Below are 22329 nucleotides of genomic sequence, written 5' to 3'. Positions count from 1 at the left end.
TACGTCAAGTTGATATTGACCAAATTTTGACCGTATCACCCTTTAAAAGGAAAACCAAGTGTAACATCCTGCAGTGATGGCAAAACCATCAATCATATTATAAAAAATCCCCTCTCATATGCTCTCAATATCACGCGTGATATTGAAACAAAATATCATGCTTGATATTGATTTTACAAGCTCCTTTGATATTGCGATATTATGTTCGGATGTTAATCAAAAATCATAAAACTCAATCTCACCACAGTTTGTTGAGATTTGCAGCTGGTGAGTTTTGCTAGCTTGATATTCTAAGCTGCGATATCACAGCTTGCAAAATCAACCGCAGTTTCATGCTTTTTGATTTTTGTCTAGGAAAATCAAGCGTGATCTAGGGCATTGGTAAGATATGTTTTTTGTAATATTACCAACACTGACATCCTGATGAGATCACTGTATCCACTCATCAACAAAAGGTCTACCCTGTCCCTGAAAAATAAGCTGCTGTCTACAAACAAATCATCCTTCCCGTAATCGAGTATACGGTATGCCAATCTGGGAGAGTTATGCCAAATGCCATCACCTTAAACTCCAAAGGATCCAGAGCAAGATCCTTAGGATGATCCTAAACAGTCCTCCTTACTTACTTATCTTGGTCCGATATCCCTCAGGATTGCACCTGCATCACAATGTTACGCCAATTCACTCGGTCCGTGGCTGCTTGTCTCCATTTTTTTGACCGTCCCACACTTCCAAGATCTTGCTCCACTTGGTCTAACCACCTTGCTCGCTCTGCTCCTCTTCGTCGTGTACCGGATTCGAGGCAAACACCATTTTTGCGGGATTGCTGTCCGGCATTCTTAAAACGTGTTCCGTCCATCGTACCCGTCCAGCTTTCGCAACTTTCTGAATACAGGGTTCGCCATAGAGTTGCGCCAGCTCGTGGTTCATCCTTCGCCTCCATACACCGTTCTCACATACCCCGCCAAAGATGGTCCTAAGCACTCGTCGATCGAAAACACCCAGTGATTTCAGGTCCTCCTCGAGCATCGTCTACGTCTCGTGCCCGTAGAGAACTACCGGTCTTATCAGTGTCTTGTACATGGTACATTTAGTACGGGAATGAAGTTTACCCGACCTCAGGGTCTTGTGGAGTCCGTAGTAAGTACGACTTCCGGCAATAATACGCCGACGAATTTCGCTGCTTCAGTTGTTATACGACGTCACCAATGATCGGAGGTACACAAATTCATCCACCATCTCGAACTCATCTCCGTCGATTGTCACGCTTCTGCCTATGCGAGCCATATCCCGCTCGTTTCCTCCAGCTAACAGATACTTTATCTTCGACGTATTCACCTTAAATCCAACCTTATCTGCTTCACGTTTCAGCCACGGCCTGAAACGTTCTTCCGACAATGTCCACGTCGTCAGCGAAGCAGCTGAACTGGCTGGACTTATTGAAGATCGTGCCCCGCATGTTTAAGCCCGCACGTTTCATAACACCTTGTAGCGCAATGTTGAAAGTAGGCAGGAAAGACCATCGCCTTGTCGAAGTCCTTTGCGAGTTTCAAACGAGTCCGATAACGCACCCGATATCTTCACGCAGCACTGTACACCATCCATCGTAGCCCTGATCAGTCTGGTCAGCTTCCCGGGAAAACCGTTCTCGTGCATAATCTTCCATAGCTCTTCACGGTCAATGGTACCATAAGCGGCCTTGAAATCAATGAATAAGTGATGCGTAGGGACTTGATATTCACGACTCTTTTGGAGGATCTGCCGCAACGTAAAGATTTGGTCCGTTGTCGATCGCCCGTCCAAAAAACCGGTTTGATAACTCCCACAAATCTGCTTGCTAGCGGCGATAAACGACAAAAGATGATCTGAGAAAGCACCTTGTAGGCCGCGTTGATAGTTCTCACATTCTAGTTTGTCGCCTTTTTTATATACTGGGCATATTACTCCGCCTTTCCACTCATCCGGTAGCTGTTCTGTATCCCAGATCCTGACTATCAGTCGGTGCAGACAAGTGGGCAACTTATCCGGGCCCATTTTGATAAGTTCCGCTCCGATACCATATTTCCCAGCTGCTTTGTTGTTCTTAAGCTGACGGATAGATGGCGGGATGTGTTGAGTTTCTTATAGAACTTGAGTGTTTCTTGAGAACGATACAGCTGCTCCATTTCTTCGCACTCCAGCTCTTCCAGGCGGCGCTTCTTATCCCGGAAAAGATGGATTTGCTGTCTTCGCTTTTGTTTACATCGCTCCACATTATGACAAAGCATCGCCGCTCGCACTGCGTTCTTCTCGTCCAAAACCATCTGACACTCTTCGCCGAAACGCCTTCAGCAGCGCTGTTCATGGCTGCTTTCACCACGTTGCTCCAGCAGTCCTCAAGAGGGGCTTCGGTGAGCTCTCCCTCATCCGGCAACGCTGCGTCGAGGCATTGCACGTACTCAGTTGTGACTTTGGGCAGCTTCAGTCGCTCCAGATTGTACCGTGGCGGGCGTCGGTACCGAATGTTGTTGGCAGCGGAAAGTTTTTGGCGCACCTTGACCATTAGAAGGTAGTGGTCCGAATCGATATTTGCGCCGCGATAAGTCCTGACGTCGATAATGTCCGAGAAGTGCCTTCCGTCGATCAAAACGTGGTCGATTTGCGATTCTGTCTGCTGCGGTGATCTCCAGGTGTACCGATATGGGAGGCTATGCTGGAAGTAGGTACTACGTATGGCCATGTTCTTAGAGGCGGCGTCTAAGGCCGTTGGCGTTCGTTAGCTGGTGAGCGCTGAACTTTCCTATAACCGGTCTGAATTCCTTCTCCTGGCCGACCTCAGCGTCAAGATCACCGATGACGATTTTGACTTCATGACTTGGGCAGCTGTCGTATTCCCGTTACAGCTGCGCGTAAAAAGCGTCTTTATCGTCATCGTCTGTCTGTCTGTCTGTCTGTCTGTCTGTCTGTCTGTCTGTCTGTCTGTCTGTCTGTCTGTCTGTCTGTCTGTCTGTCTGTCTGTCTGTCTGTCTGTCTGTCTCTGTCTGTCTGTCTGTCTGTCTGTCTGTCTGTCTGTCTGTCTGTCTGTCTGTCTGTCTGTCTGTCTGTCTGTCTGTCTGTCTGTCTGTCTGTCTGTCTGTCTGTCTGTCTGTCTGTCTGTCTGTCTGTCTGTCTGTCTGTCTGTCTGTCTGTCTGTCTGTCTGTCTGTCTGTCTGTCTGTCTGTCTGTCTGTCTGTCTGTCTGTCTGTCTGTCTGTCTGTCTGTCTGTCTGTCTGTCTGTCTGTCTGTCTGTCTGTCTGTCTGTCTGTCTGTCTGTCTGTCTGTCTGTCTGTCTGTCTGTCTGTCTGTCTGTCTGTCTGTCTGTCTGTCTGTCTGTCTGTCTGTCTGTCTGTCTGTCTGTCTGTCTGTCTGTCTGTCTGTCTGTCTGTCTGTCTGTCTGTCTGTCTGTCTGTCTGTCTGTCTGTCTGTCTGTCTGTCTGTCTGTCTGTCTGTCTGTCTGTCTGTCTGTCTGTCTGTCTGTCTGTCTGTCTGTCTGTCTGTCTGTCTGTCTGTCTGTCTGTCTGTCTGTCTGTCTGTCTGTCTGTCTGTCTGTCTGTCTGTCTGTCTGTCTGTCTGTCTGTCTGTCTGTCTGTCTGTCTGTCTGTCTGTCTGTCTGTCTGTCTGTCTGTCTGTCTGTCTGTCTGTCTGTCTGTCTGTCTGTCTGTCTGTCTGTCTGTCTGTCTGTCTGTCTGTCTGTCTGTCTGTCTGTCTGTCTGTCTGTCTGTCTGTCTGTCTGTCTGTCTGTCTGTCTGTCTGTCTGTCTGTCTGTCTGTCTGTCTGTCTGTCTGTCTGTCTGTCTGTCTGTCTGTCTGTCTGTCTGTCTGTCTGTCTGTCTGTCTGTCTGTCTGTCTGTCTGTCTGTCTGTCTGTCTGTCTGTCTGTCTGTCTGTCTGTCTGTCTGTCTGTCTGTCTGTCTGTCTGTCTGTCTGTCTGTCTGTCTGTCTGTCTGTCTGTCTGTCTGTCTGTCTGTCTGTCTGTCTGTCTGTCTGTCTGTCTGTCTGTCTGTCTGTCTGTCTGTCTGTCTGTCTGTCTGTCTGTCTGTCTGTCTGTCTGTCTGTCTGTCTGTCTGTCTGTCTGTCTGTCTGTCTGTCTGTCTGTCTGTCTGTCTGTCTGTCTGTCTGTCTGTCTGTCTGTCTGTCTGTCTGTCTGTCTGTCTGTCTGTCTGTCTGTCTGTCTGTCTGTCTGTCTGTCTGTCTGTCTGTCTGTCTGTCTGTCTGTCTGACCCTTATAGACTCGGAAACTGCTGAACCGATTGACGTGAAAATTTGTATACAGGGGTTTTTGGGGCCGTGGAAGGTTCTTATGGTGGTTCGAGACCCCTCCCCCTTCTGTAAGTGGGGGCTCCCATACAAATGAAACATAAATTTCTGCATAACTCGAGAACTAATCATGCAAATGGAACCAAATTAGGCATGTGGGGGTGAGTGTGGGGGTATAAGGAGATAATCATAGGGGGTAGCTCCTTAGATAATAGGAGGGGGGGCTACGTACAATATAGCATGCTTTTTTTTAATCGGCGCATAAACACAAGCTAATATTGAATCCCGAGCAAGACCGGGCACACTCAGCTAGTCTGCTAAATAATGGAGCGGGTCACGTTGTTACTAACTCGAGTGCCCAATCGTTAGTCCATTTCCGTTGCTTGGGTCTATGCCGATTGTTCCGGTTCGTATTTACATTGCTTGCTTCCTGTACTTTTGTTTTTTTTACGGCTGGCTTGTAGGGCCTGCACCAACCCCCATTGTTTCGCCGAGCAACCATTGTGCACAGCACTGTTTAGAGTCTCACGCTGGCACCAGGACGTTGATCATCCACTCCTAACATGGAGAACAGATGCCGTTTTGAGCCACACATCCATGGTGAACAGACGCTCGAGGACTACACTCTCCGGAGAGAGGAGTCCCCCCCCTCCCCCTACGACCAAGGTCCCACCGGTGTTGGTTACCCGATCTTCCCTATGGCTACTCGTACCCGAGCCGGCACCGCGGGGAGGTGGGGATAGGAGTTACTAGACAAGAGGTTAAGGACCGCTAGTGGGGTCTATTTTATACCAGCAGATACGTGAAGTATCAATGGTACGCATTGTACAGCCATTTACCAGCCAACCAGTCCTCCACGGACGCAAAATTCTGAGGTCCACCGACCAGCCAGACCTTAGAAGAGCGAAGGACGGTATTTTTGGAAATGTTTACAGATACCTGCCTGAGATCAGATCATCAGATCATACGTGATCTAACACGTTAGGTTAAGTTATACTATCCATATTTTCAATTCCAACGAAACACACCCTTAAACGAGGGGGGCGACACATCCAGATTATCTCATTTTCAGCGTGAATCTGTCCTATTTTTTATATATTTATTTACCGTACACCATCTGTTTGCATCTGTGGCATCTACTACCATCTACTTGCACATGCTCGAATCTTCTCGTCATCAAGCTATCGCCGAACAAACAACCATAGCAGACGAAGCAGCAAGCCGGAGGTGTTTATTTACATTTCGGTGAGACTGTGGTCAAGTGATAATTGTTCAACGTCGTAACACAAGAATTATAGATTTGTGAGTTTTAAGCGGTCCGTTCGGAGATAGAGATGGTGCCGCCAAATGATGGTCATTTAGGAAGCTAGGTATTGCAGATTTTAAGAATCTATACTTTTAAGAGCAAATGAATTCAGCGCCACGAAATTGCTTTGTGGAAGCTAGTGCCCACTACGAAGCAAAACGTGAATCTTTACCGTACCGGCCAATGAAAACCACTGCCAGTTTAGGGTTCTACAATGAGAAACGCAATGGTCGTAAATCTCCGGCATCTTTTTTAGTGAAAGTCAGTCAGCGGGGGCTATTCCGAGTGTCCAAGTGACTATTGTCACTAATCACGTGAGAAAAGTCACGTCGTGGTGACGTGACTCTTCATTTGATTTGCACAGAGAGTCACGTCAAGTGAAAAAAGTCACTTCGACTCTCTGAATAAGCCCAAGCAACTACTAGGTTGCGGTATTGTGAAAACTACCTCGTTCACGGTTTGACCGGGCTTGTTTACTGTAACATGAATTTCTTCGGTTATTCCTGAAGCGGCACGTACTCTCGGTTGGCAGGTTTACTTCAAAGATTTACAAGAGTATTATGCGTTCATTCATGAATATAACCAGAAATGTCTCGTAAAATGCTCCATTCATGGAAAAGCGCAAGTTTTAATCCACAATTCTTCCCATCCGCTTAGGTCTATTACTTAACTGGATGTCCAGCCTTCTAGTTTTTGAAGGTTTCCTATCGATAACATATGTGTTATACAAACCAACCAGCCTGATTGACCACACCTGGAGTATATGGTACATCATTTTTTAAACATACATATAGGGGAAATGGCTCTAAGATTGGCTCCATCCCGAAAAATCTGCTATTTATCAATTTTATCTAGATGAACGCGTCATTGGGACGATATGGATATTTTAAGTCGTTATTGAAAATTTAGACGATTGCTTATGGGCCCAAATTAGGGGCATTTAGGCCGACATTACATCCATTTCCCCTACTATACAAAAGTTTGTATGCTGCTCATAAAATTGATTATTTCCGAGTATAGGTTCGTTATGAAATATGCCAATTTTATTACGGTATATATAATCCTCAAACTTTCCGAGAAACAAACTGTTCTAGACCGTGGCACCTCAGAGCTGCAAGCTCACTGATTTCAAGCATATGTAGGCTCGTGTCTTCTTAGCAGTAAATGAATTGACACACACACCTACTTTTCATGAAAAATCATTCCATACCTATCGCCATCGACTTCTATCTACTGCAGCATCAAAAAAGTAGATGCCAGCGAACAGTAGGAAACGGTAGGAAATGGAATCCTGCAAATCTACACTGAACAAGAAAATCATATGTAAATACAGTTGAAGCTAAACGACATTTTCGATGTGTCGCACAACAAAGATGAAGAGTCAGATGTTAAATCAATGTACGATCATAATCAACAGAAATAAACAAAATTTTGTTACTACTATTGTATTGACTGCACTGCCCTTTGTTAACAATTAACGGAACAAAGTATATGTGTAATTTCCAATAAATTTCACCATTAAAAACAGTATTGACATCTGAAGGAAAATTAACGCAAAAGCATGATAATATGATTCATTGGTTACCCATGCTACCTTCGGTTCTGATCACCTTCTACTTTTTTTTTAAGCTTTATTAGAGAGATTTTTAGCCTTAGGCTAGTTTATCTCTAATCACCTTCTAGTAACTTTTTTACCATAAAGCTGATTAGGAGCAATATCGAATATTTATGGAATATAACAGTCCGCATCGTGCTCTCTTGCCGTGCGGATCTTTTTGCTTTTTGCTGAAGGAAGTGTTAATACTACCTAATGCTACAACAAATTTAAACAGCACTTTTCAGTGCTCAACCTGTAAAAATTGTCTACCTTGTTCAACTCTTATTCCTCTTCGATCCTTGTTCGGACCCTACCCGAGGTAATCATTCTTGAATATCGATTTGGAAAATTCCTCTTCGATCCTTCAGATTCTCATAAAAATCTGCTTGGAAGTCGATTTGGATAAAAATTTACTGACGCCATGGCGCCTTAACGCAAAAGAAAGGGGCAAACTCTTGATCCCTCGTCTGATGAAATTGAATTGAGTAATCAATTTGATTTGCTCACGGATGACGAGAATGATCCATCATCCAAGAAAAATTCTAGTATACTTTCCCGACTTAATGCCAAGAAGGAAAATATTCCCCCTATGGAACTTTTGAATTTCGTGAAAGTTAAGTTTTCACTACAAATTGGACGTCGGGGTGAATGCCGTGTATTGGCTGAAACCTTGGATGGATTTAAATGTCTTCTCAAGTATCTTACTGAGAAGCAGCACAATTTTTTTACATACGGCACCAAAACTGAACGTGTGTTCAAGGTTGTCATGAAATAACTGCCCAGTGGGGAATCCCTGGATCAGATTCAAGATGAACTGGCAAAATTACTTGGAGTTGTGCCACTCCACAAATCCAATTTTTGGGAATGTAAGACTCGCAAAGCGATCCTACAATCTTGTTCTAAGTGACAGGTAGGAAACTATCTACGTTCCCGAACAGGTACAAATTCCTCTACTGTTAACAACGGTCAGTGAGGAACAAATTCTACATTCGTACCCGTAGGTACAAATATCACCCCTGCTTCAAATGTTTCATCTATACCTACTCCCCTCGCTGCTAACAATGTTCAGCGAGTTAATGGAGCTACCTATGCTGCTATTGCAGCGGGTAGAAATCAAAATACTAACCAACGTTCTAACGGAAATTTTGACAATTTTGACTTAGGAAGCATTACTGCCCCTAAAATGGAATTTTTACAGAATTTATTAATTGACATGATTTCTGATATGCTTAAATCTAACTCCATGTTTGATGCTATTCAAACTGGAGTAAAATTTGCAAATAATATTGTCAAGACTTTAAAAATCAGTAATGGATTTAAGAGCATTAAATATTTTCAGTTGGAATGCACGATCTCTTAAAGATAATGAAGACGAGCTATTTAACTTTTTGAGAGTTCATAACGTGCCTATTGCCGTTATAACTGAATCGTTCCTAAAACCAGACCATAAGTTTAAGAAGGACTCAAATTATTTAATTTATATAAATCATCGTCTTGATGGACCCTGTGGTGGCGTTGCCATCATTGTTCATAGACGAATCAAACATAAAACTCTTTCTTCATTTGAAACTTTGGGAATTTCTGTTGAAACAAAATTTGAAAAACTTACGTTTGTAGCTGCCTATTTGTCATTCCAATGTGTAGGCCAGCAAAAGAATTTTCTCAAGGGTGCCTTCAGAAACTTTCCCGTCATAGGTCTAAATTCTGCATTATTTGTGATTTTAATGCACAACACCACTCGTGGAACAATGCTCAAAGCAATTCCAATGGTAATATCTGTTTGATGATTGTTATGCAGGTTAAAACAGTATTCAACATCCAAACAGCCCAACATGCTTTTCTTCTGCAAGAAATCCCTCAACTATTGATTTGGTCTTAACTGATTCATGTCAACTTTGTAGCCAATTGGTTACCCATACTGACTTCGGTTCTGATCACCTTCCAGTAACTTTTGAAATATCCCAAGAAATAATTTGTAATCCCAACAGCTCTACTTTCAATTACCACAGAGTTTATAGGAAGCAATATCAAACATTTATGGAACATAACTTCGATCCAAACATTCCTTTGCAAACCAAAGATGAAAATAAATTATGCTCTTGAATCTCTGACTACTTCTATAGTTGAAGCAGTACCAAAATGCGAGGTTAAATTCGATTCAATTATAATAGACGAAGATCTTCAGCTCTTGATCCGTCTTAAAAATGTCCGTAGGAGACAATATCAAAGAACACGCAATCCTGCCATGAAAGTTATCTGGAGGGATTTGCAAAAACAAATTAAAAAGCGATTCTCTGCCCTGAGGAACAAACCTTTTGAAAATAATGTTTCTAAATTAGACCCCAGTTCCAAACCCTTTTGGAAACTCACAAAATTTTTGAAAAAACCTCAAAAGCCTATTCCAGCGGTTAAAGAAGGTGGTACAATTTTGATCACAAATTTGGAAAAAGCTCAGAATCTTGTTAAGCAATTTGAGAGTTCCCATAATTTCAGTTTGGGTCTTACTAGTCCTATTGAGCATCAGGTTGCTCGGGATTATCTGAATATTTTCTCTCGGGAAAATATTTTTGATGATTCCTGGGGAACTGATTTGGACGATCTAAGAACTATAACTAAAACTTTTTTAAATATGAAAGCTGCAGGTGATGATGGAATTTTTTAATAACCAAAATATTAACAGTAGAAGTACTGTCCTATTTATAGGACGCTGCACACTGGGGACAAAATCGAAACAATGTGTTAAAATTCAATAACTTCGGTGCTCGCTGGAACAAGCGACTAAAAAATAGTCATTCTTATAGAAAAAAATATCAGGAATCGATTGGAGTTGGTTTCATTTTGGGCACGATAGGGTAAGTTGGGGTTTTTCACAGTTTTGCCCTAAAATCTCCTATTTTGCATGATTTGAATGCTGTATCTCAAGATACCGATGATATAGACGGATGATTTCTTCGGTAAAGTTGATCAGGAGGTCAAGGACTGTTGGATGATGGACAGAACAATTCGGAATTCCCCCGCTAGGTGACGCTAGTGAGCATTTGAAGTTAATATGTTTGTATTGCTGTATCTCAAGATCCTGACTTTTTAGACGGATGATTTCTACGGCATAGTTTATAAGGAGGTTAAGGAACAATCCGGAATTCTCTCGGTAGATGGCGCTAGTGAACATTTAAAATGAATATGTTTGTGCTACTGTATGTTCATGTATTCTTCTGTGTGTGTATGTGTGTGTGTGTGTGTGTGTGTGTGTGTGTTTTTTTTTTTTTTTTTTTTTTTTTTTTATAGTAAGGTTTAGGAAAGCTTCAAGAAGCCTGGCCTGTAGTGAAGGTGGCACGGTGTGGTATCCACTAGTTGCCTAGTGCAGCTCCACTAAAACCCATTCCTTACTCTCTCCTCTGCCTGGATCCCCCCGGGACCACTGTGAAGCGACTACTTCGGGGGGTGGCTGTGCTCATGCACTTGTCGTACTCTCAGCGCTAGCTGGCGTTGCTAGATCGCTGCTCTTCTCTCCATTTACGCTGCAGCTCTGACATAATCTGTGTGACTGCCCTGCTGACGGCATTCCAAGAGTCCTCCTCTCGACACATTTCATCAACGACATTCTCCACGTTAAGGACGGGCATCTCCGTTCGCACTGCCTCGAACCTTGGACAGTCAAAGACCACATGCTCCGGCGTTTCATCGACGTTGCCACACTCCGGACAGAGGGGTGACGCTGCGTGTCCGAACCGATGCAGGTATTTCCTGAAGCAGCCGTGGCCAGACAGGAACTGCGTTAGGTGGAAATTGACTTCTCCGTGTTTTCTGTTCACCCAGGTCGAAAGAATCGGTATTAGTCTATGTGTCCATCTACCGTTCTCCGTCGTGTTCCACTCCTGTTGCCACTTAGCCAATGACTCCACTCTCACAACTTTCCGTACTCTTCCGGCTTCTCTCTGCCTGTAGCACTCGCTGTCCTCCGCCAGGGTGATGCCGATAGGGATCATACCGGCGATAACGCATACTGCTTCCGACGAGATGGTTCTGTACGCACTCACGACTCGCATGGCCATGAGCCGGAACGTACTGCTCAGTTTCCTTTGGTTCTGCTTCGTTTCCAGCGCTGGAACCCAGGCTGGACCTCCATATCTCAGTATCGATGATGACACGCTGGCCAGAAGACGCCTCTTGCTACTGCTGGGACCAGCGTTGTTCGGCATGATTCTAGCTATCGCGTTGATGGCCTTCGAAGCCTTCTCACAGGCATATTCGACGTGGCTGTTGAAGTTTAGCCGGTCATCGATCATCACTCCCAGGTATTTTAACACACGCTTCGAGGCTATGGTGTGCTCCCCGACGGTGATTTCCGCCCGCTGTACCGCTTTACAGTTACTGACCAATAACACTTCCGTTTTGTGGTGGGCTATTTGCAGCTTCGCTCCTTTCATCCAGTTACCAATCATGTCGATTGCCTCGGTTGACAACACTTCCACCTCTTCCAGCGTCTCGCCTGTTACCGTCAAGACGACGTCGTCCGCAAAGCCAACGATCTCAACTCCTTTGGGCAGTTTCAGCGTTAGCACGCCGTTGTACATCCCGTTCCAGAGCGTTGGACCAAGGATGGAGCCTTGTGGAACTCCCGCTGTGATCCTAATCGATCTCTGTCCCATGTCTGTCTCGTAGACCAGAACCCGGTTCTGGAAATAACTCCTCAGGATCCTGCACAGGTAGTCAGGGACCCTCATTCTATGCAGTGCTTCGGCGATGGCCTCCCAGCTGGCGCTGTTGAACGCATTCTTGACGTCGATCGTTATGACGGCGCAATATCGATCTCCTCTCCGCTTCTGTTTGGACGCCTTTTCAGCTCTCTCGACCACTGTCCGAATTGCATCCACCGTCGATCTCCCTTTCCGGAATCCGAACTGCCTCTCCGACAATCCGTGCTCACTCTCCGTGTATTTCGTCAGCCTGTTTAGGATGATCCTCTCCAAGAGTTTTCCGAGTGTATCCAGCAGGCATATAGGCCTGTATGATGCTGGATCCCCCGGCGGTTTTCCTGGTTTCGGCAGCAACACTAGCTTCTGTATCTTCCACCTGTCAGGGAAGTGACCCTCGTTCAGGCATTTCTGCAGCACCATCCTGAACATGTCCGGGGATGACTGGATCGCCGCTTTCAACGCTACGTTGGGGATTCCATCCGGACCGGGAGCTTTCTTCACCTTCAATCCTTTCGCCACTACTACGAGCTCCTCGTTGGTGATTTCGACGTTATCTCCCTCTCTTTCTCCGTACGGTGTAGGTGGCCAGGTTGTTGGGTCGTGCTTCGGGAAAAGTCCTTCCACGATGACTTTCAGCTTCTCTGGGCACATTTCAGCGGGCATCGTTGGACCTCTGATCTTCGCCATCACGACTCGGTATGCGTCGCCCCAGGGGTTGGCATCAGCGTCTTGACACAGCTCCTTAAAACAGTTCGACTTGCTCTGCTTAATCACTCGTTTAAAAGCGGCCCTGGCCGCTCGAAACACTTCTCTTCGTTCCTCTCTGTCTGCTTCCGTTCTTGCTCTCTGAACACGTCTTCTGGCTCTGAGACAACTAGCGCGGAGAGTACTAAGTGCCTCGTTCCACCAGTAGACTGGACGCCGTCTGTTATTTGGCTCCAGTTTCCTCGGCATGGTCGTGTCACATGCTCTCACTAACGTTTCTGTCAGCTCGTCCGCATTTAGATCTACGGGACTCCCGTCCACACGAAGTGCCTCAACGAACAAATCCTTGTCGAAAGCTTTCGTCTTCCACTTTCGGTCACAAGTTCTCGTCCTCCGTACTGCCACAGTATTCCGTTGACCGATGCCATATCGTATCGCCTGATGGTCGCTATGGGTATATCCTTCGCACACTCTCCAATCCATGTTTGCCATCAGCGACGGACTGCAGAAAGTAACGTCGATAATGGATTCTCGGCCATCTCTGCGAAAAGTGCTGCTGGTGCCTTTATTGGCCAGCATAACTTCCAGTTTTGCCAGAGCTTCCAGCAGACTGTGCCCTCTTGCATTGGAACACCTGCTTCCCCACTCCACTGCCCAAGCATTGAAGTCTCCTCCGATGACTACCGGTCGTCGTCCGACCAGCTCTTCGGTAAGTCCATCAAGCATCTCGTAGAACTTCTCAATCGTCCATCTGGGGGGTGCGTAACAACTACACATGAAGATTCCGTTGATTTTGGCGATGACGAAGCCTTCGTATGAGCTCGCAACCACTTCTTGAATGGGGTATCTGCCCATAACTTGTATAGCTGCCATCCCAGCTCTATCCGCAACCCAGTTACCGTTATCGGGAGGGACTCGATACGGTTCCGCAATGATTGCAACGTCGCACTTTGTTTCTGTTGTCGACTGCCACAACAGTTGCTGAGCAATGTCGCAATGATTGAGGTTTATTTGGGTTACCTCCATTACTGTTGGCCTGCCATCGCCTTTTTGTATGCTAGGCATTTGAAGCCTCCCGTCGTATGATCGTTACCGTCCTCTTTTTTGCAGAGCATACACCTCGGATGCTTCGTGCAGCCTCTTGCAATATGGCCTTTCTCTCCGCATTTCCTGCACAGATCAGATCTGTCAGGGCCATTGCAGTTCCTCGCCTGGTGACCGAATCCCATGCACTTGAAGCATCGCTCCAATTGCTTGGTAACCCGAGGAGTGGCTTTCAGCGAGCACAATGACCAGCCAACCTTGACCTTGCCCGTCTCCAACAGCTTATTCGCTGCAGCTGTCGAAAGCCGTATAACCGCCGTTTGCATGCCGCCGTACGCCTTCCTCATGCGGATTGATATCGGGACATCTCCCAGATCGCAGTGCACTCTCAACGCACTTCTTAGCTCCTCTTCTGTGGTGATCTCGTCCAGGTCTCTGCACTCGACCACTGTCTCCTGGGATAGAGCTCTTACGCTCGCCCCTTCGCCAAGAGACTTTTCGACGAACTCCTTGAAGGCTGAGCTCTTGATAGCAGGATCCTTCTTCAGCTCAAAGAGGATCTCGCCTTTCTGGGTTCGCCTGGTTTTCACCACGTTCTCTCCTAGTTGCTTCAACTCCGGATCCTCTCGTACCTTCCGGAGGAGTGCTGCATACGACGTTTTGTCCTTAGCTTCGACGATCAGAGCATCGCCCTTACTTCGCTCCCGACGAGTCCTGGGTATCACCTTCTTCTGTTCAGCTTTCTTCTTCATGTCTTTTTCCTTCCGTTTTTTCCACTTCTCCTTTGGCTTCTCGACGGTACGCCAGCCTTCCTCCTTGTTGTCTTCTGTTGACTTTTTTCAACTCCTCTTCCTCTCCTGGAGTTTCCCTTTTCCTCTTCTCCGAGCGTGGATTTCGAGGTCCCTTTGGCGTCTCCTGTATTTCAGCTGCTGCTTTCTCCTTGGCCTCGATCAGTGCCCTTTCGGCAGTTACGGACCTCGTCCTCAGCGCATCCTGTTCACGTTCGGCAGCAATAATGGCGGATTTGATGCCCGTCACCATTTCCTTTATTGCCTTGTGGACGTTGCTCTTATCCTTGATGAAGTCATGGAGTTCATTGATCCTCCTCCTGACCTCCATCAATTTGGTCTTCCCAAGCTGCAATCCTTCTTGGGGTGTGCTACTGCTGGATTTCGGTGTGAACACCTGGCTTAGCATAAGACCTAGCTCTCCTTGGTGTCCTTGCTGCTCACCTTGGGGCTTACTGCTGCTGTTGGAACTCGCTGTTGCCTCCAGGTTCAACACTGGTGATCTCTGCAATATCCCGCTCCTTGCGAACACGTTCGCTCCTCCGTTTGTGTGTGTGTGTGTGTGTGTGTGTGTGTGTGTGTGTGTGTGTGTGTGTGTGTGTGTGTGTGTGTGTGTGTGTGTGTGTGTGTGTGTGTGTGTGTGTGTGTGTGTGTGTGTGTGTGTGTGTGTGTGTGTGTGTGTGTGTGTGTGTGTGTGTGTGTGTGTGTGTGTGTGTGTGTGTGTGTGTGTGTGTGTGTGTGTATGTGTGTGTGAGTGTGTGTGTGTGTGTGTGTGTGTGTGTGTGTGTGTGTGTGTGTGTGTGTGTGTGTGTGTGCGAGCCACAGGGACACATCTGTGGTACTTATCCAACGGAACATTCAAATGTCTTCTGCATCGCTCTCCTCGTTAAGTTCATCGGGGTCATCATCTTCTTCGTCACTCTCTTCGATTAGTTCATCGGAGTCATCCGCTTTTCCATGGTACATGTGTGTGTGAGTGTGTGTGTGTGTGTGTGTGTGTGTGTGTGTGTGTGTGTGTGTGTGTGTGTGTGTGTGTGTGTGTGTGTGTGTGCGAGCCACAGGGACACATCTGTGGTACTTATCCAACGGAACATTCAAATGTCTTCTGCATCGCTCTCCTCGTTAAGTTCATCGGGGTCATCATCTTCTTCGTCACTCTCTTCGATTAGTTCACCGGAGTCATCCGCTTTTCCATGGTTTTCATCGCTGTCATCTTGTTTCAAGGTGTATTCGTTCAGCCCTTCTTCGAACCTGGCATCATTACTTCTCGATTGTCTGCTCTGGTTAAAGAAACAGGCAAGCTTTGGGTCAGACCTAGTAAAAGCTTCTGTCATCATGTCGGTCAAATTTTCTTCCGGAGACGTTTTCCGAGCTAGATGTGGCCGAATGAATTTATAAACCTTATGGCAACGTTCACCGGACTGCTCGTCAACAAAGTTCATGGTATAAGGCTGGATGTTTCAATTGAAGGAAAAGAAAACAAAACATTTATGATTGTGATTCGATATATATTAAATCTAAGCTTACCATTTTTTCAATGAAATTTGCTAGATGCATGTACTTATGTATGGATGGCGGCAATTTCATTAGGTATGGGAATTCATTGAAAATCTGCTTTTCAAGAGTCTTATACAACTCCATAACTTTGGTAGGATCCAATACTCTAGAAGAAAGCGCCAGGCAACTGATGAGCCGCAGATTTTCCACCAGGTCCTTGTGTACGCCGATGATTTTTACAAATTTTCCGGGTTCTGCCAATAAACGGCGGGCCATATTGCCGTTATAGCAGCTTCCGGACCCACCAATCTTAGGATGGTTGATGTTCATGCCATACTCCCGTTCTAGTTCATCAGCTATTTCACGGGCTTTCTTTTAACTAATAAGAACTTGTTCCGGCCGTATCTCCGGAATTGTATGACCAATTTTGAAACTATTCCGTAGCGATCTATGTAATCATAATCCCGAGCAAAGTAAAATATCAAATTGATAACAAGTTCTATGACCCGGTCATCACTTTTTGATAATGTCCTGCAAAATACCTCAGCGGTGAAACCTGCCCAAACATGTTCAAGGAGTTGCTGCGCATCATTCTTGATCTATTTGGATGTATATAAGAAGCTTAAGTTACGTTCTAGGTCATCCAAAGCATTCTGTAGTTTTTGACAACCAAACAGTGAGGTTCATATCTTCCGCTTAATTTTGACATTTTTTAACAGAATGAAATTTTTTTTGGCAAATTTTTATAATTATTGCAAGTTTATGCACCCAGGTCCATGACTATAATACACATCATTTTCGTTGTAATTGATGGCGTATGAGATGACCTAGGTTCTCCAAGTTGCTTTGGAGTTCAGATTATTTGATCTACTGGCTCAACCATGAACTTCACGATGTCCTTAGCGACAAAACCTACAAAGACATGTTAATAAAGTTTCTGCGAATCGTTTTTGATTTATTTTGATTTATAATCAAGGTTCTCCAAATTGTCTTGAGCTCAGATCAAATGATTTGCCTGATCAACCATAACTGATACAAGGTCCTTAGCAACTAAACATCTCCAAACAACATCAATTTAAGGTGTATTAGAAGTTCTAGGTTTTTCAAATTGTTCTAGAGGTCAGATTATTTGATCTACTGGATCAACTAAAATCTGCACGATGATCTCACCGACAAAACTTTCCGAAACACGTTTATACAGTTTCTGCTGTTCATTTATAGTTAATTTTGAGGTGTATAAGATACTCACGGTTCTCCAAATTGTCCTTGAGCTCAGATCAAATTCTCATGTAGGTTCACTGATTTAAAGCCCTTTGTATTAAAACATCTCCAAACAGGGTTAAACATATCATGCACATTATTTACGTTTGAATTCGATATGTTTAAGACGTTCTAGGTTCAATTGTCCTCAAAACTTGTTAATTAGGCTACCATCTCGCATTTTAGTTTGATTACATTCATAGATCAGGGGGCCTCCATAAGCTCGGTCGGTAGAGTCTGCGACTGTAAAGCAAACCATGCTGGAGGTGACTGGGTTAGAATCCCGGTTGGTCTAGGATCTCAGATTGGAACATTTCTCGACTTCCTTGGGCATAGTATATTATTGTACTTGCCACACAATATACACATGTAAAAAGCTCTCAATTAACAACTGTGGAAGTGCATCTAGAGCACTAAGTTGAGAGCAGGCGTTAAGTTACAGTTGGGACGTAATAGCCAGAGAAGATCATAGATAACACTAACTAGCGGAGGAATTCCGAATTGTTCTGTCCATCATCCAACAGTCCTTGACTCCCTGATCAACTTTGCCGAAGAAATCATTCGTCTAAATAGTCAGGATCTTGAGATAAAGCAGCGCTAACATATTCACTTCAAATGCTCACTAGCACCACCTAGAGGAGGAATTCCGAATTGTTCTGTCCATTATCCAACAGTCCTTGACCTCCTGATCAACTTTGCCGAAGAAATCATCCGTCTAAATAGTCAGGATCTTGAGATACAGCAGCACAAACATACACTTCGAATGCTCACTAGCGCCGCCTAGTGGAAGAATTCTGAACTGTTCTGTCCATCATCCAACAATCCTTGACCCCCTGATCAACTTTGCCGAAGAAATCATCCGTCTAAATAGTCAGAATCTTGAGATACAGCAGCGCAAACATATTCACTTCAAATGCTCACTAGCACCACCTAGTGGAGGAATTCCGAATTGTTCTGTCCATAATCCAACAGTTCTTGACCTCCTGATCAACTTTGCCGAAGAAATCATTCGTCTAAATAGTCAGGATCTTGAGATACAGCAGCGCAAACATATTAACTTCAAATGCTCACTAGTACCACCTGGCGGAGGAATTCCGAATTGTTCTGTCCATCATCCAACAGTCCTTGACCTCCTGATCAACTTTGCCCAAAAATCATCTGTCTAAATAGTCAGGATCTTGAGATACAGCAGCACAAACATATACACTTCGAATGCTCACTAGCGCCGCCTAGTGGAAGAATTCCGAATAGTTCTGTCCATCATCCAACAATCCTTGAACCCCTGATCAACTTTGCCCAAGAAATCATCCGTCTATATCATCGGTATCTTGAGATACAGCATTCAAATCATGCAAAATAGGAGATTTTAGGGCAAAACTGTGAAAAAACCCCAACTTACCCTATCGTGCCCAAAATGAAACCCACTCCAATCGATTCCTGCGATTTTTTTCTATAAGAATGACTATTTTTTAGTCTCTTGTTCCAGCGAGCACCGAAGTTATTGAATTTTAACACATTGTTTCGATTTTGTCCCCAGTGTGCGCTGGTTGGAAATAAGTTCAGGGCCACTAATTGGGATCCATCTTATACCAACAGATACGTGAAGCTCCAATGGTACGCATTGTCCAGTCGTTCACCAACCAAACCATACAATGTGTCACACCCGAAAAGAATCTACTCACAATGCTGATTTATTTTCACTTAACATTCTTCCTCACACTGCTAAACACATTATACAGCTCTGCTCTAATAATGAATCTAATTACTGACAATCATTAACGTCCCATTAGGCAGGGTGGGAAAAGGAAACAGCAGATGATGATGTTGATGGTGAGAGTGTGTGTGCGCTGGAAAAGAGATTTTTTACTCAGCATAATACAAATTAGTAAAGAAGAAGCTTGCTCTTTGGTCCTTAATTTCAGTTCCCCTATGAAAAATGTGCAAGTTTGAATTGAGTTTGGGTAATTTATGCTTCACTGGGCCTGGGAAGGGTGTGCCAAGGGTGAGCTGGTTATAAATATTGTCCCGAGAAACGCCATAAAATATGTCGCCGTTTTATGATATGGCTTTTATGATTTTTTTTTCTGGAGCGCAAGAATATCTAATAAACGATAATGGGTTGCAAAATGAGTTGAAGCGTTCATAATGGCGACATATTGATTAACGACGTGGAATGTGTCAAACTATAAACAAAAGATTAATCGAAGCCTACGGTCACGAACAATTTACGGAACGTGCACGTTGACAACAAATATGATAAGAAAGGAAAAAACAACGCAGCATCCATATCTTTGAATTAAATCAAACACCTCTTTTCAATTCTAGAGAGTTTTCGCAACACCGACTACGAAATGACCTTGTGTGGAAAATCTCGTTGGAATCTGTCTATGCTGCAGTGTTTCCCGTCATCTGACACCGTCGTAATGAAAATCCTTTATCACTTCAACCCAAAAAGCAAAAACAGAAAGTAATTTATGCTTCAATTTTTAATTACACCTCATAACACCCCAACCAATGCCACACACAAGCCCCCGGCAACAAGTTCGTTAAAATGGAATCCCTCTGCTTCACGAAACGTTGCCCTTTGGAAATCTGTAAAATCCCCACCCGACCTAAGGCTGGTCGGGCCGATTCGTCAAGTGTACTTACAGTGATAACATGTACTTTTCAATTTATGCATTGTCCGGCAACCATTACCTGTCAACTCGGACTCGACTCGGACGACCTAAACAGAGCCTCGTCATAAAAATTGCTATGTTATGACCTGTCATCATCAAACAATGTGCCTGTCAGTTTATTCCCCAACGTGATAAGCCTCTTCATTTTCTCGCTCTCAATTTGTACCTTTGTTCTTTTAACTGCTATAGCTACGAATGATGCTGCAGAGCTGAAGCCATCCGAGCTGATGGACGTGTCAGAATATACGATTCAAATCCATGTTATTTGATTTTATGGCCCTCGAAGGTAAGGCCGGTCGTTGGTCGGAGCTTTGCTGATCTGCCTGCTGTTGCAGAGAATTCGTTGTGTAGCATTTTCATGGGTCGGTTTAACTCACACCCACCAAGAACCTTCTGGGACTTATTTGGCAAAATTGATAATGGAGTTACTCGGGGTCAGAGCAGCAGCTGCTCTCATGAATCATTGAATGCGACTTATGAATTTGTGAGCGAGAGTCTGCAGATTATCCCCGTAATCTCTCCCACCACTGCAAAAGCTCATCCCTTATCCATTGAGTCAGCGAAAAAATAGATCAGTTTTGTAAATCTGCACGTAGCACTATGCATTGCACGCGATTCGCTGATTTGGAAAGTTTCCCTTCAACAGTCAACAAGATTTTTGCGACCACATAAAAAGTACAAATCTGCACCGAGATAAAATAGCAAATCTCGTTTGTACCCTGCTCTGGGATCGAAAATATAAAATCCAACCATTCCAATCACGATGCTTATTTTATTTTTTATCATCATTGCCATCGCGATTGAGCACTCCCGATGCAGATTTGCGGCAATGTACACTACACCTACCACAAAGGATGTGCCGACCGATAGATATGGTAGGTACGAGCCGTTGGATACCGATGCGGGCGTTTTTTTTTCGGTTTAGAACATTGCCAATGGAGCCAGTCAGTCAATGGCATCTCATTCGAAGGTGAAATAAAAAAAAATAAAAAACAAAGCACGTAGAAATCGGTGGGTGTCTGTCGCAAAATGTGAAAAAGCGAAAAATAAAATGGGAATCCGACAGCAAAACAGAATACAAAGCTGGCAGCTGAAAAATGTGCGTGGTTTTCTACGTGGATTAAACAATCTACCTCTATTGCACCTGCAGCCGGATGAAGGAAAAGGTGAAGTGTGTAGCGTAAAATGCAAAAAAAAAAAATAGAATTAATTTCAAACAAGTGCAAAACATGCCTAGGGAGGGTCCGAATATAATTAAAATAATCCAGCTTTGTCCGTGCGACTAGAGCCAAATTAACCAACACCAGCTAACATAACCGGTTGCCTGATTATTGCAATGTGAACGTTGAGTGGTTCTCCCAGCACACAGTAGGTATTTTTTTTTAAAGGTAGGACTACTTCTGTGATTTCTATATAAAGGTACACTTTGTGAAAACCGAAAATGGAACATGTAACGATATTATGAAAGATTTTGAGCGTTAATAACTCAGCTGCCCCTGAACCAATTTCAATAATTTCATCACCAATAGATCAGAAATATTTCAACGCACCGAAACTTTTGAAAAAGTGGTAAATGTCAAGCATTATCCAAAAGCGTTAAAATAACTTACACATCCACCAATTACTGATATACATATGCTGCTTTTCCAACACAGTCATCAGATAATCGTTTCTAGACGAAACGTGTCGATGTAGCATTGCTGCTTCCCCAACACTGTCATCAGATGTATCGTTGTATCCTGTAGACTAGCTCTCGTTGCCAATTTTTTCCAGGTACCTCCTAAACCGTCACTAGGGCCTTTACCGTGTGCCGTGGCAAAGTAATGCCACTCAGCCGGAACTCCGAAGTCTTCTCGATGGTAGAGCAAGTTGATGACGTTGAATCGGTTTTTATATTACGAACCAGCACCATCAGAAAAGTATATAATTTTAGTCAAATGTGAGAGCCGAGATTTCAGGAATGCCATGAACTGTCTCTGGAAACTGTGGAAGATAGCTGTGGAATGCTCAAGAACGTCGGAGATAATGATACAGTTAAATGGAACAACCTTTTCTTGCTCTAACAAATAGGTGGCGAATGGATGGACGGTGGCTTGCAGGTTATTATAGTGAACCACTTGTTCGCTGTCTTGGAACACAAACGAATAATTTTCCGAAAAGTCCGAAACAACAAGAACTTCTCCTTCCTGCAGATTGTCCCGAGTATTTTTATAGAAGTCTGCCTGTTTTGCACCAATATCATCGTGTTTTCGGACCTCTGGGATAGCTTCAAGAAATGTATCAATGAAAGCTTCTGCAGCACTGACTTTCGTTTCCAAACTGCACCGATCTTGCTGAGTCCATTGCTTGCACGTTATTTCCTCGATAGAGTTATCGTCCAAATATGACCAAATCGTTTTTCTAATCGAATCCAAATCGCCACAAACTGCATTGGCAAACTTATTCAAAAAGCATGGCTCCGATGGTGGATCACAGAGGTTCTGC

This window comes from Ochlerotatus camptorhynchus, unplaced genomic scaffold (assembly GCF_037179485.1).
Source record: "Ochlerotatus camptorhynchus isolate MF236.1 unplaced genomic scaffold, CSIRO-AGI_Acam_v1.1 ptg000015l, whole genome shotgun sequence".
NCBI classification, from domain to species: Eukaryota; Metazoa; Arthropoda; class Insecta; order Diptera; family Culicidae; genus Ochlerotatus; species Ochlerotatus camptorhynchus.
This window is presented reverse-complemented; position numbering follows the sequence as displayed.